This window comes from Scyliorhinus torazame, chromosome 8, assembly GCF_047496885.1.
Source record: "Scyliorhinus torazame isolate Kashiwa2021f chromosome 8, sScyTor2.1, whole genome shotgun sequence".
In the NCBI taxonomy this organism is placed as follows: domain Eukaryota; kingdom Metazoa; phylum Chordata; class Chondrichthyes; order Carcharhiniformes; family Scyliorhinidae; genus Scyliorhinus; species Scyliorhinus torazame.
Genome location: NC_092714.1, coordinates 271,274,257 through 271,289,278, shown reverse-complemented (window position 1 = coordinate 271,289,278; position 15,022 = coordinate 271,274,257). Strand labels below are relative to the sequence as shown.

The following is a 15,022-nucleotide window of genomic DNA, read 5'->3' as shown; positions in this document are numbered from 1 at the left end:
AGGAATTGGCAGGGGCTGGTTCGGGGAGGGGTGGTGCACCGGGTTTTGCTGTACGTGGACGATCTGCTCTTGTACATCCCGGACCCTTGGAGGGGATGGGGGAGGTTTTGCAGATCTTGGGGGAATTTGGCAGGTTTTCGGGGTATAAATTGAACATGGGAAAAAGTGAATTGTTCGTGATCCAGGCAAGCGGGCAGGAGAGGAGACTCGAGGAGCTGCCGCTCAGTATGGTAGAGAGGAGCCTTCGCTACCTAGGAACACAGGTGGCTCGGAAATGGGAGACATTACACAGGCTCAACCTAACCCGGCTGGTAGAGCAAATGGAAGGGGACTTTAAAAGATGGGATATGCTTCCGCTTTCGCTGGCGGGGAGGGTACTGACTGTGAAAATGATGGTCCTTCCCAGATTTTTGTTTGTCTTCCAGTGCCTCCCCATCTTCATCCCTAAGGCCTTTTTTAAGCGGGTGAATAAGATTATTTTGGGCTTTGTATGGGCGAATAAAACCCCGCGAGTGAAGAAAATGTTGTTGGAGCGTAGTCGGAGGGAGGGTGGGTTGGCGCTGCCGAACTTCTGCAACTACTATTGGGCGGCAAATATAGCGATGATTAGGAAGTGGGTGGTGGGGGAGGGGTCGACATGGGAGCGGATGGAGGCAGCGTCATACAAAGGCACCAGTTTGGGAGCATTGGTAACGGCACCTCTGCCGTTGAGGATCTGGGGGCAAAGGAGGAGGTACAAGAAGATGGAGGGTGCGTCGGTCTGGACCCGATTTGCAATAACCACAGGTTCGCACCGGGTAGGATAGACACCGGGTTCCAGAGATGGCAGAGAGCAGGAATTAGACGGATGAGGGATCTATTCATAAACGGGAGTTTTCCCAGTCTGAAGGCGCTGGAGGACAAGTTCAAGCTGCCGCCGGGGAACGGTTTCAGATACTTGCAAGTGCGGGACTTTCTGAGGAAACGGGTGTTGGCTTTCCCGCTGATGCCGCCACGGGGGATACAGGACAGAGTAGTCTCTGGTATCTGGATGGGGGAGGGGAAGGTGTCAGTTGTCTATCAGGAGTTGTTGGAGGCGGAGGAAACTCCGGTGGAGGAACTGAAGGGCAAGTGGGAGGAGGAGTTGGGTGGGTAGTTAGAGGCGGGTCTGTGGGCGGACGCCCTAAGCAGGGTTAATTCCTCCTCATGATGTGCCAGGCACAGTCTAATACAGTTTAAATTGGTACACCGGGCACACATGGCGGCGAGGGTGTGCAAGTTTTTCGGGGTAGAAGATAGATGTGCGATGTGTGCGGGAAGCCCAGCAAACCATGTCCACATGTTTTGGGCATGCCCGAAGCTTGGAGGGTTCTGGCAGGGGTTTGCCAAGGCAGTGTCCAAGGTGCTAGGTACGTGGGTGGTGCCGAGTCCAGAGATGGCGCTCTTTGGAGTGTCAGAAGACCCGGGAGTTCAGGGAGTGAAAGAGGCCGACGTTCTGGCCTTTACCTCCCTGGTAGCCCAGAGACGGATCCTGATAATGTGGAGGGACTCGAAGCCCCCGAGTGTGGGAACTTGGGTCAGTGACATGGCTGGGTTTCTCAAGCTGGAGAAAATAAAGTTTGCCTTGAGAGGGTCAATGCTGGGGTTCTCTCGGAGGTGGCAGCCGTTCGTCGAATTTCTCGGGGAAAATTAAAATGTCAGCAGAAGCAGCATTCTGAAGGGGGGTGGGGGGCAGTGGGTAGGTGCAATATGGTTAAGGGATGTACAGAAGGGGTTAGGTGGGAAATGTCTATTTTACCATGTTGTTGTTCATGTTATTATTTCGTTTGTTATTGTTATAAAAATGTTGCAAATACTTCAATAAAAATATTTCAACAAAAAACAAAGCGATATGTTTTGTTATTATAAGTGGAATAAGTTTAACTTTCCTTCATTCTGTTACACGTATCTGCGTGGGTTTCCTCCGGGTGCTCCGGTTTCCTCCCACAAGTCCCGAAAGACGTGCTTGTTAGGTGAATTCGACATTCTGAATTCTCCCTCAGTGTACCCGAACAGATGCCGGAGAGTGACGACTAGGGGATTTTCACAGTAGCTTCATAGCAGTTAATGTAAGCCTACTTGTGACACTAATAAAGATTATTATTACAACTCTTTCCCCTGCCACTTGCTGTCTCTGTTGCATTGCTGGGGTATTCCATGGGTACTGACCACCTTCCATTCCACCTTGCTCAAGTGTTTATTCTTGGATGAAATTGGATAATTAGCATCTGCAAACTGTTCGTTTGGTAAACTGAGATGAGGAGGAACTACTTCTCGCAGAGGGTTGTGAATTTGTGCAACTCACTGTCCCATCGTGTGGAGGAGTCTGAATCATTAAATGGTTTCAAGAAGGAGATAGATACATTTCTGATTTTTAAAAATGGTTTAAGGGATATGGGGGAGGGGGGATGGCACATTGGTTAACACTGCTGCCTCATGGCGTTGAGGACCGAGGTTTGATCCCGGTGCTGCGTCACTGTCCATGTGGAGTTTGCACATTGTCCCCGTGGGTCTCACCCCCACAATCTAAAATGATGTGCAGCGTATGTGGATTGGCCACACTAAATTGCCCCTTAATTGGAAAAAAAGAATTGGGTACTCTAAATGTATAACAAAAAAATAAAGGGATATGGGGTACAGGCAGGGAGGTGGATCTGAGACCAGGAAGAGATCAGCCATGATCTGTTTGAATGGCAGAACAGGCTCGAAGGGCTGAATTGCCTACTTCTCTCTATTCCTATGGATGCCAAATCACTGAGTGTTTTTAAGACAGAGACAGATAGGTTCTTGATTAATAAGGGGATCAGGGTTTATGGGGAGAAGGCAGGAGAATGGGGATGAGAAAAGTATCAGCCATGATTAAATGGCGGAGCTGATGTCAATGGGCCAAGTGGCCTAATTCTGCTTCTTTGTCTTATGTCCCTATATTTCTAAATGCTGGGCTGATCAGGCAGCATCTGTGGAGAGAGAAACTAGGTTAATAATAGGCTGTAATGTCCAAGCTCCCCAGCATCAGATTTGGGGGATACTCCATGGATGCGCTGGGGAATCCCTTTTGGAATTTTACAGGCAAGGATTTGCATGACAATTGTGCAAAAGTGCTAACTTCCTCTGGGCAATTGTGCTGTGCTGAGAACCAGCTTAAAATGCGACTTAAATCACAAACTTCAGGTGATTTTGCCAGGGTTGCACCAATAGTTACTTCACAAAAATTAGAAGAATTAAAACCTCTCCTAACTTCTAGGTAATGTTGTAAATACCAGACCAATTCTCCCACTCTCTCAGATCCACGGACAAAGCTTGATGCCCCCTAACATCCAACCCCTGTTTCCCGCCGACCATCCAAATCCCATCTCTGCACCTTTAACACTTACTTTCTCCCTGACTTTTCAGCTTCACTGGGCCCTTTAAAAGTAGCTGGTTTATGGCAACTAGTGGAATTTTAAAAAGGGGGAGTGGCCTTGAATCTGTCAGAGCTGGACTGCACTCAGGCCTGCAAGCACTTTTTGATGCAGGTCCCAAGCAGCTTAGGCCATCTGAGGTTCCCGCGCAGTTTTCAAGAGTAGATAAGCGTGCATTAAATCTTCTAATTCCTTCGGGCCATCTCTTTCCACATCTAGTCATAAATTATAGCCCAATGCTTCGGGCCGATGACCTTTCATCAGAACTGGAAAAGTTAGAAATGTATTAGGTTTTAAGCAGGTGAAATGGAGGAGGATGGAAAGGAACAAAAGAGGATGTCTGAAAGAGCAGAACATGAGAAATGTTAACTACAAAAGAGTTGGTTGTGCAGGGCCAAAGTGGGTAGTAATTGAACAAGTAAAGATTTAAAGATATGTCGAGACTGGGTGTGACTGCCAGAATAATGAACAACTCATTCAAAAGCAAAAACAAGAGAAAAATAAGATTAAGACCTTTTGTAGACAACAAACGAGTCCGAACCTAGTTAGTAAAAAGAAAACTTGGTTTATTGCAAAGCAATTATATCTACAATACACATCAGATCCCAGCTGGGTCTGCTCTGTCGGTTCCAAACCTGGCCGACTTTATACAGATCTTAAATCATGAATGACCTACAGCTCCCCGCTCCCATAGTGGGGGAGCTTGTATTTGGTGAGGTTCATGGGGAAACTGATTGCTCCAACTCGTGTGGGTTATAACATTTCTCCCCCCCCGCCCCCCCCACAAAAAAAGTCCGAAGACTGTTCTGACAACTACAGAGTAGGAGGGCACTGGACTCTTTTTGCACTTGGCTGTGCTTCCTGCACTCGCGGTGCTGGATCTGGTGGCGTACATTTGGACGGTGAGAGCCGCTTCCGATCAGAACGTTGTGGTGGATGCACTATCTGAGGCTGCTGCATTGCTCGTTGGAGAGCTCCGATGCCTAGGTTTCCATGTCAGAATCTGTATCTACGACATCTCTCTTTTTGGGGTCTTGACCTGCTTGGGGTAATGCTCTAGCTTCTCAGGGCATCAGATTAGGTTTGACTGTAACTTTCCTCTCCCGAGTAACTTTGCTTAAAACTGGTTGTCTGGACCGTACGCGATCGAAGTGCTTGTTCATGAAGTGACCTTGTGACTGAACTTGATACAATACCAGCCCATCTGGCGGATGATTGTCCCACAGTCCGCTGGTCACCATCTGTAAAGTTTCTAACATAGACTCCATCACCTGGTACAAATAGTCTGGCGGTTTATGTCGAACGGGACAACACCCTTACAGTTCTTGGCTATGGCATACTTTCCCGCCTACATCAGGGAAAACCAGACTAAGACGGGTTTGAAGCCTCCGGCTCATTAGCAATTCAGCCAGCGCTACCCCAGTCCCAGCATGTGGAGTGGTCCTGTAGCAGAACAAGAACCTAACCAGTCTTGTGTCCATCGACCCCAAAGTCTGCTTTTTTTTAGTTCTTGTTTGAACATTTGTACTGCTCTTTCTACCAGCCTGTTTGAAGCCGGGTGGTATAGGGCTGTACTGATGTGCCATACCCCGTTAGCCTTCAGGAACATAGAACATAGAACAAAGGCCGAGAACTCCTCACTTTTCGGTAACTAATACCTCTGGGATACTGTGTCTTCTGAAGGACAAGTGCAATATTTCAATGACTGCTCTAGAGGTGGTCGCTGACATTTTATGGACTTCCAACCACTTAGAGTGGGCATCTATCAGGAGTAAGAATACCCAACAAACCGGCGTGTAACCGTACTGACGGTCTCCCCGGCCATTCCCATGGATGAAGGGCACGGCTGGTGGAAGCTTCTGGTGTTCCTGACATACGCTGCACTGCTGGGCTACTCTCTCTATCTCAGCGTCTAGGCCAGACCACCAAACGTAGCTATGTGCTAGTATTTTCATTTTGGGCACCCCTGGTTGTTAAACAGAAAGTACAGTTTTAAATTGTTGAGTCCAGAAGGTTGCAAAGTGCACAATTGAAAGAGGAAATGCTGTTCCTTGAGCTTGTGTTGAGCTTCACTTGAATGCTGCAAAAGGCCCAGGACACAGAGGCCAGCATGAAAGCAATGTGCAGAATTGAAATAACAGGCCACTGGAAGCGTGAGATCATGCTAATGGAGGTGTTTTGTAAAGTGGTTGCCCAATCTCTGGTCTCCCTAATATAGAGCAGACCACACTGAGCAGCAAATATGGTACACTATATTAAAATAAGTACTCGTAATCACTGTTTCACCTGAAAGAAATGTTTGGGGCATTGAGTGGAGATTGTGGGTGACAGTACCTTTTTCTCCTGATGCCTAACCTACTGAGAAAGATAAGAGCAATCAATTGAGAATGCCATCACTTCCAGGTCGCATAGTTGTCAGACATAGGCATCTCATGCAATTTGTTCATAGCCGTTAAGACACTTCAAAAAGAAAATTTACGGGGCGGCACTTGGCGCAGTGGTTATCACTGGGACTGCGGCGTTGAGGACCCGGGTTCGAATCCTGGCCATGGGTCACTGTCCGTATGGAGTTTTCACATTCTCCCTGTGTCTGCGTGGGTTTCACCCCAACAACCCAAAGATGTGCAGGTTAGGTGGATTGGCCACGCTAAATTGCCCCTGAATTGGGGGAAAAAAATTAATTGGCTACTCTAAATTTATAAAACAGAAAAGAAAATTTACGGCCAACCTTTCAAGGCAATTAGGAACAGACAGTAAATGTGATCTTGCTCGCACCATGCAAATTGTTATCCAATTACTTCCCATTTGATCTCCATCTGGTCATTTCATAAAACTGAACCTTTTCAGATGTGACAGCAGTATACTATTAATCCTAAACCAGCAAGAGTCCCATATTTTAAATTGTTTAATAGAGTGGCCCAAACCACGAAGTAGCTTCCCCACCTAGGTCTGTCAACTTTGGCTCTTTGCTGATATTAATCTTGCATCAAGCGAATTGCTTGTTAGGGACATCATATATATTGTGGATGTCCCCAGTTCTGCACCAATTCCTGTTCTAAGTGGATAATTGAAATCTCTCATCGCCATTACTTTTCCTATTGGCCACCGTTGATTTAATTTTTTTTACAACTACAGCTCCAAGATTAGCAGTTCAAGAACATGAGGTTATTTCTGATGTATTGAACATGCATGTACGTAAATTCCCGCCAGGTAATCATCTGATCCAGCTAGCCAAGCACAAACAAGAACAGAGAATGCTGTAAAAACTCAGCAGGTCTGACAGTATCCATAGGGAGAGAAAACAGAGTTAAAGTTTGAAGCCCGTATGACTTTTCTTAAGAACTAAAGAGAGGGAGAAATGTGTTAGCTTATATACTGTATAAGAGGAAGTGGAACAGAGTAGAAAGTCGGAGATTAATCGCAGCTAGGAGAGATTACAGTAAAGATGTAGCAAAGCCTAAGAACAAGTGACAGATTGCCCGGTGGGGAAGGGGCAGGAAGGTTTGGGATATATTTTTAAAAAGATTAAGATGGAGGAGAAAGGTCACAGTCTGCAGTTGTTGAACTCAATGTTGAGTCCTGAGGACTGTAACATGCCTAATTGGATAGCAATGTAGTTATCAGTAAACAATATTTGTAGATTATTTTCTACCACAAAATAACTTTTTAGAACACAGGGAGTTGAAGCGACATATTTAATACATAATATTTTGGTCCATTAAAGAATTCATAAATTATAATAAAGTGTTGAAATTTTGATAGATTTCAGCCCTGCCTCCATTACACCAACTCTGGGGGACTGTGCTGGAGAATCAACAGCAACGCAAGCCAACCCTTTTTTTGAATCTGCCATCAGATTACCTACCTTCTCTGGTTTACTTCTCTCATTCATGCTAATTTATATTTATATTTAAACATTTTCAGCCCTCTTCCTTGTCCTCATATCATACTCACCCTTCATTATAGACTCCTCACTTATACCCAATACTACTTTCTCAATCCCCACCTTTCATGAGCTCTCTCCATGTTGATGATTGATATGATGGTCTCGGACATAATTCCTTTTCTCTTCTGCCACTCACTTTCCCATCTCTCCTGAATCCTATTTGTTTTACCGATTGTCCGGGGCGGGGGCGGGGGGGCGGGGGTGGGCGGGGCGGGGGGGGCGGGACTCCTCATCAGCTTCCTCATCTCCACCTGGCATTATACTCCTGTTAATTATTCAGCTATAGCTTCCATCTTTGATGCCCTTGTTCCCAGAAAATACCTCACTGTTTTTCACTTTTATTACTTCTCTGATTGCAACCCCATCTTGGCACTCTCAAATCAGAGGGCCACAAAGTATTTATATTTAGAATGCCCATTTTCTTTTCCCAATTCACCTAACCTGCATGTTTTTTTGGGTTGTGGGGGTAAGACCCATGCAGACACTGGAAGAATGTGCAAACTCCGCAAGAACAGTGACTCGGGGCCAGGATCAAACTCGGTGCCGTGAGGCAGCAGTGTTAACCACTGCGCCACCGTGCCGCCCAGAGGGGGCCACAAAGTCAAGTGCACCTGACTCCGAACTGGCCTAGCCAATCAATTATTTTGGTTTGATGATGCCTCAATCTTCACCAATACTACTCTAATCCACAGATATGGAGGACAAGGACAAAACTTGCTTTCTTTTCTTCTCTGTCTAATTAATGAACATTGTCCTTCCCCCCTCCATCCTCACCTTTAATTCCAAGTAAAAGAAGGATAAAAATCATGTTTTGTTGCTCCTGCTACATCTACTTCCTCTTCTCTATGGAACTTTTTTCCTTTCTCCAGTATACAAACCTTTCCCGTTTCCAACTGCACAACTCTGATCCTGTCACTTTTCAGTTATCTTCCCACTTTTCTGACCTATGCATCCTCCACCAAATGCCCAACCTCTAATCCGTCACTCATAATTCATCATGTCATTGCCTTTCAATTCTATGCCCACGTCTATGCACTCCCTGTTCAAATCATTCCAAACTTTACCGCATTAAAATTACCTTAACTAGAGTAATAAATTACATTGTGTTACGAACCATGCTGATGTTAAATTCCAGGGTATCGTCAAACACTGGTATCTTGGAACACTGGTCCCTGGTGGTGTTTGTGCATTTTTGGTATAATGTGAGAAACAGTGAATAACCCAGTGAGGAACAGTCCAGTCGTTGTGTGAACAACTAAATAATAGTTATTAACTTGGAAGAAATACAAAAATGCACACAACAAGAAGGACTATAATGCACAATGACACTTTAAGTATACTGATGACTATACATATAATGTTACATGAAACTATCCCTTGGTCCCCAAACCTACATTACCTGATCTCTGAGACATTTCTTTTCAAAAAAAACATCCAATATTAAGTAAATCTATGAGCAAATCCATCAAACAATTACCACACCCAGGTTAAGGTGGCCACGTCTGGGAAATAGTCTTCTGGTTCAGAGAAGCCAAAAACTGACTACATCTTCCGGGAGACTATATCTGCAACTCTTGCAGTTCTGATGTTAGCTATCTCTCCTTAGTTAGTGTTCTATAGTTATACTATATCTTTCCTTTGATCACCCTGTGGAGTCGGCTTTTGGCAGGAACGTGCAAATTTCCTTATCTCTCTATTTGAAATTACCACCTCTAGCCCACTGTTTTCTTTCGTCACATATGTAAAATACTTGTTTTCCATGGATAGGTGAATTTGCATCTCATCATTTCTCCAGACATCTTCCTCTAATCAGCTCTGTATTTTACATTATTTTTCAGTTTTAATTTTCCCCAATTCCTAACAAATGTCTATGACAAATATTATTCCTCCTCTCCTGGTCTTCAACTTCTATAAATGTTTGGATAGTTGGCCACACCATTCACTAATCACAAAATTGTTACAGCACAAAACAAGGCCATTTGGCCCATCGTGTCTGCACCAGCGCTTTGAATGAGCAGCTCACACGCCCTGCCTTCTCCCTGCACATTCTTCCTTTTCAGGTAGCAGTCTAGATTCCATTTGAATGCTTCACTTGAACCTTCCTCAACCAAACTCTCAGATAGTACATTCAAAACCCAAATCACTTGCTGTGTAAGAAATGTTTCTCCTCATATCACTACAGCTCCTTTTACTAATTTAAATGTGCTCTCGTGTTCTCGATCCTTTCATGAGTAGGAACAGTTTCCCTCTATCTAACCTGTTCAGACTGCTCATGATTTTGAATACCCCTATCAAATGTCCTCTCAATCACCATTTCTCCAAAGAAAGCAGTCCTAACTTTTCCAATCCATCTTAAGAACTGAAGTTCATCATCTCTGGAACCATTCTTGTGAATCTTTTCTGCACTTTTTGTAAAGCCTTCACACCCTCCCTAAAGTGCGGCAGCCAGAGCTGAACACAATACTCCAGCTGAGGCAAAACGTAACAAATTCAACTTAACTTCCTTACTTTTGCACTTTAGTCTCTATAATAAAGCCCCAGGATACTGTACACTTTATTAATTCCTCTTTCAACCTGCCCTGCCACCTTCAATGATTTATGCACATATGCACCCAGGTCCCTCTGCTCCTGCATCATCTTTAGAATTATATTGTCTATCCATGTAATTCCTACCAAAATTCAAATTTCTCTGCATTGAACTATATCTGCCATTTTTCTGCGCATTTCTTGAACCTGTCTCTTTAAAATTCTACGCTACCCTCACAGTTGACAATTCTTCCCAGTTTTGTATCATTTGCAAACTTTGAAATTGTGCCATGTGCACCAAGGTCGAGGTTACTAATATATTTCAGGAAAAGCAAGGGTCTCAACACTGACCCTTGGGGAACACCACTACAAACCTTGCTCCAGCACAGAAAACATCCATTAGTCATTCTTCTCTGTTTCCTGTTGCTCAGCCAATTTTAATCTTTATAATTGACACATGTAGGCTTACATTATCACTGTAATGAAGTGACTGTGAAAATCCCCTAGCCACCACACTCTGGCGCCTACACCGAGGGAGAATTCAGAATGTCCAAATTACTTTCAGGAATCTCTTACGGGACTTGTGGGAGGAAACCGGAGCACTCGGAGAAAACCCACGCAGACACTGGGAGAACGTGCAGACCATGTTGCTACTGCCGTTTTATTCCAAGAACTATTACTTTGCTCACAAGTCTGTTGTGTGGCACTGTATCAAGTGCCTTTTGGAATTTCATGTACATCACTTCCAACAGCATTGCCCTCATCAACCATCTTGTTACCGCCTCAAGAAAACTCCCAAATTAGGTAAACATGATTTTGCCTCTCCTAATTCATGCTGGCTCTCCTTAATTAACCCAAATTTACCAATGCGACTATTAATTTTGTCCTGAATTATTGAGCCCAATTCTGTTGGTCTGTTAGCCCGGGCACGTAATGGCTGCAAACTCACTTGAGAGGCCAAAAGTGGGATTTGCACCAACGTGATTTCCCATCGCGATGTTCCCAGACACTCCTGAATGACGTAATCAGATTCACGCCCAGAATGGGCGAGAACCTGATTTGAATTAATTTGATTCCATTTCAATAGCATTGGCAGAGTCATAGTTACTTCTTCAGACCTCGTTGAATTTTCCCACCCACTATCATGATGTCACGCAGGTAGGAGATGAGCACCACTGTCTCCACCTGGAACCAGGGTGTACAAGGAGACAGTAATGAAAATAAAATGTCACCACGCTCCCAGGGGACCACAGGCTGCTGCTCTTCCTTTTGAGAGTGAGCTGACTGGTGGTGATTTAACCTCGGGGTCACCACACCTTAGGCGAGAGCATGGTTGAGAAGGTGTATGCCCTTACACAACAATTTGCAGCATTTTCCGGCAGTAATCATGACTTTGAAAGCTCAAAATATATGCTCAACATTCAATCTTGTAGCAGTTCTCAAGTGAAAGTAATTGCGAATAACAACCTCAATGGCACATACAAGTTGTTCTAGCATTTGTCCGATGTGGTATGAATGCTGTGATTAAAAGAGTGTAAAATCAATTTTAGTTGTGCATTGACTTTGTAGAAGTCAACATAAACAGTTGACTGTTGCATACCCTTAAAATTTAAACCCATATATTTGTATAAATGTAAGTTGCCAGTATCAACCACTCGAATCATGTGGAACGAGCCTGCTAAAACCAGTTTGGTTGGAGGATGTATTTTAGTCTACAATTATTTTGACCTTGAATACAAACTTCAGACAAAAACCTTTAAATTAGATTTTGGCTTCCAAGAGTCAGTTTTAAGGCATATTCCTTCAAAAGAGAAAGATCATAGAATTTACAGTGCAGAAGGAGGCCATTCAGCCCATCAAGTCTGCTCCGGCTCTTTGAAAGAGCACCCTACCCAAGCCCACACCTCCACCCTATCCCAGTAACCCCACCAACACTAAGGGCAATTTTGGACACTGAGGGCAATTTAGCATAGCCAATCCACCTAACCTGCACATCTTTGGACTGTGGGAGGAAACCGGAGCACCCGGATGAAACCCCCACACACACACGGGGAGAACGTGCAGACTCCGCACAGACAGTGACCCAAGTCGGGAATTGAACGTGGGACCCTGGAGCTGTGAAGCAATTGTGCTAACCACTATGCTACCGTGTTGCCCTAAGATAAGGCAAACAAATTCCAGAGCTCCCTGGATGACAAATGAGGTAAAAATTAAGATGAAGAAAAGTCCGCTTACGACAAGTGTAAGGTAGAAAATACAATTGAGAACCAGGACGAAAACTGAAGGTTCAAAGAGGAAGTGGAAAAACAAATAAGAGAAGCAAAGAGAAAGTATGAAAAGAGGCTGGCAGCTAATATAAAAGGAAATACCAAAGTCGTTGATACGCATATATATAATAAAAGAGGGGTAAAAGCAGGAGGACCAATATGGGACTAAAAAGGGATTTACACATGTCGGCATGGCTGAGATATTAAATAAATACTTCATATTCATCTTTACCAAGGAAGAAAATACTACTCAAGCCATGGTGTAAGGAGGAAATTCAGTCACTAGAAGTTTTAAAATTGATAAGGAGGAGGCAATGAGTAGTCTGTCTGTACTTAAAGTTGATAAGACACCAGGACCGGATGAGATGCAGCCAAGGATATTGGGGGAAGCGAGAGTAGAAATTGCAGAGGCACTGGCCATAATCTTTCAGTCTTCCTTAGACTCGGGGATGGTGCTGGAGGACTGGAAAATTACAAACATTACACCCTTGTTCAAAGAAGGTAATGATAAGCCTAACAGTACTGACCAGTCACTTTATCTTTAGTGGCGGGGAAACTTCTATAAACTATAGTTAATTGGCACATGGATAAATGTGGGTTAATTGAGAGCCAGCATGGATTACTTAAGAGAAAATCATGGGTGAGAATTTCCGAACAACCTGCCACATGTTTAGCAGCGGCGGAGGACGCCCACAATTGGTTGGCAGCGGGATCATCCGTTCCTGCCATTGTTAACTGGGTTTCCCGTTGAATGCACCCTTCGCCATCAGGAAACCCATAAATTATCCGAGGTTTAATTAATAGGGGCATAAGTACAAGAGCAAGGTTACGTTGGGCTTGGATAAAACACTAGTTAGACCCCAGTTGGAGTATTGTTAGAGTTTTGAGCACCACATTTTGGGACATTTACGAGGCATTAGAGAGTGCAGAAGAGATTTATACAAATGATTCCAGGGATGAGAATGTTGGGACTCTCCCTTGGAGAAAAGAAGGCTGAGGAGATTTGATAGAAGTACTCAAAAGGGGTCTGGACAGGGTATATTGGTGGATTGATCATGAACCAGAGGGCACAGATTTAAGGTAATTGATAAAAGAAGCAATGATGTGAGAAAAAACGTTTTCACACAGCAAATGTGCCCGAGTGTGTGTGAAGGCAGATTCAATTGAGGCATTCAAAGGGAACGTAGGTGATTATTTGCAAGAAAGCGATGTGCAGGGTTACGTGTAAATGGAGAATGGCACACAAAATGTTCATTTGGTGAGCCAGTGCAGGCACAATGGGCCAAATGGCTTCCTGCAATGTAACTGCTGTTTTTTTTAGCATTTGTCTTCAAAATGCAGCTTTTAGCATGTAATGTTTTCCTCAAACAAACGGGGACAGTTTCATGTGAAAGGTGGTTTTCTTCCAATGCCAGATTTTTTTTTACAGCAGGCGGTGTGTCCTGGGCATTGCATTAATTATCTTTATTTAAGACTTTCCACTGTGTTTGGAAACAAGTCAAGATCTGGGAGGGGGGTACATTGTAGATTTATACTAAGTTATGGTAGGCACCAAAATCCCAATTACCACATCGGGTATCAAAGAAGAAAAGATTTTAGAGCAGGACCCCATGGGTCGCACAGTATTACAGCTCCAGGGTCATTCCCGGCTTGGGTCACTGTCTGTGCGGAGTCTGCACGTTCTCCCCGTGTCTGCGTGGTTTCCTCCGGGTGCTCCGGTTTCCTCCCACAAGTCCCGAAAGTTAGGTGAATTGGACATTCTGGATTCTCCCTCCGTGTACCCGAACAGGCGCCGGAGTGTGGCGACTAGGGGATTTTCACAGTAACTTCATTGCAGTGTTAATGTAAGCCTACTTGTGACAACAATAACGATTATTATTAATGATAACTTGTACCCAGGACTGTTGTGCCAGCTCTTGGGAGAGCTAGTGTTAGTTTTAAGTTAGCCGGTTAGCGAGGCGCCCTTTTAATTTGGACTGGAAGCGGAGGGCGAGTCTGACCTTGGCGGCGCTGGGTGACTTGGGACCTTTGGCTGCTCTGTGCCGCCCCCGGCCCGCTGTGTACAGCCCCGGCTGGCAGGGTCACGTGGGCGCGGGGCGGGGCTGCGGGGTCACGTGCGCTGTGGGTAATGGCGCCCGGGCTGTGCTCGCACTGAGAGGAAGCCGCCAGCCGCGCGTCGCCGACCCAGCCGGGAGCAAGCCGGGGCTGCCCCTCAGCCCGGAGCGCCGCCGAACACACACCCCACCACCGGGAGCCGCTTGAAACCCAGTGAGTAGCGCTGCACGTCCGGTGGCGCGGGCGGGCGGGCCGGGCCGGCCTGCGATTTAGGCCCGCGGGCGCGGTGTAGGCCTCGGCTCAGCGTTAGTGCGGCTTCAGGCGCTTTGTTTCCCCAGCTGCGGTGCCTGGTGGCCGGCCCTCGATTAGCTAAGCCCACTCTCCTAATATTGGCAACTGGGCGCCTTTAGGCCGCAGGCTGTTCAGGGCTAAAATTGGTGGCTTGGTTAAACTCCCCTCCCCCAACCTCGGTGGAAGGGCAGCTCCTCTTTATGGGCCTTCGATTTTACCTATTTTGGGTTAATCTGTAGGGTTTAATGCGGTAACGAATTGGATTAAAGGTTTGTGGATGTGACCAAGGAGTTTTAGGTTGCGCTGGGCATTAGTGGGTGTCAAGTTTAATGTAGATTTGGCTTATCTTACATATCAGTAGGAAGCTGTCAAAGAGTACGTGCTTCCCGGAGTTTGCCATAAGCAGGCAGGGAATCTTTACAGAGTTTTGCATAAACAATTGACGAAGGTCGAATTTTGAAAATTGACGATTGAATTTGACATAACGAGTTTGAACCAGCTGATATTCAGAAGTGGAT

At 45.2% G+C, this 15,022-nt stretch overlaps 1 protein-coding gene across 7 annotated transcripts in view; it reads left to right on the top strand.

Annotated features, from left to right (window-relative positions):
• LOC140428638 (death-inducer obliterator 1-like) overlaps nucleotides 1-15,022 on the top strand; it is a 208,984-nt gene that overhangs the window by 24,329 nt on the left and 169,633 nt on the right. For 3 of the 7 annotated variants that reach the window (XM_072515310.1, XM_072515308.1, XM_072515309.1), the window contains exon 1: nucleotides 14,262-14,426. The exons of the other annotated variants lie outside the window; for them this stretch is intronic. The gene's annotated coding sequence lies outside the window, so the exon portion shown is untranslated. Of the gene's footprint in view, nucleotides 1-14,261; nucleotides 14,427-15,022 lie in introns of those variants that run through there. 7 annotated transcript variants of the gene reach the window in all.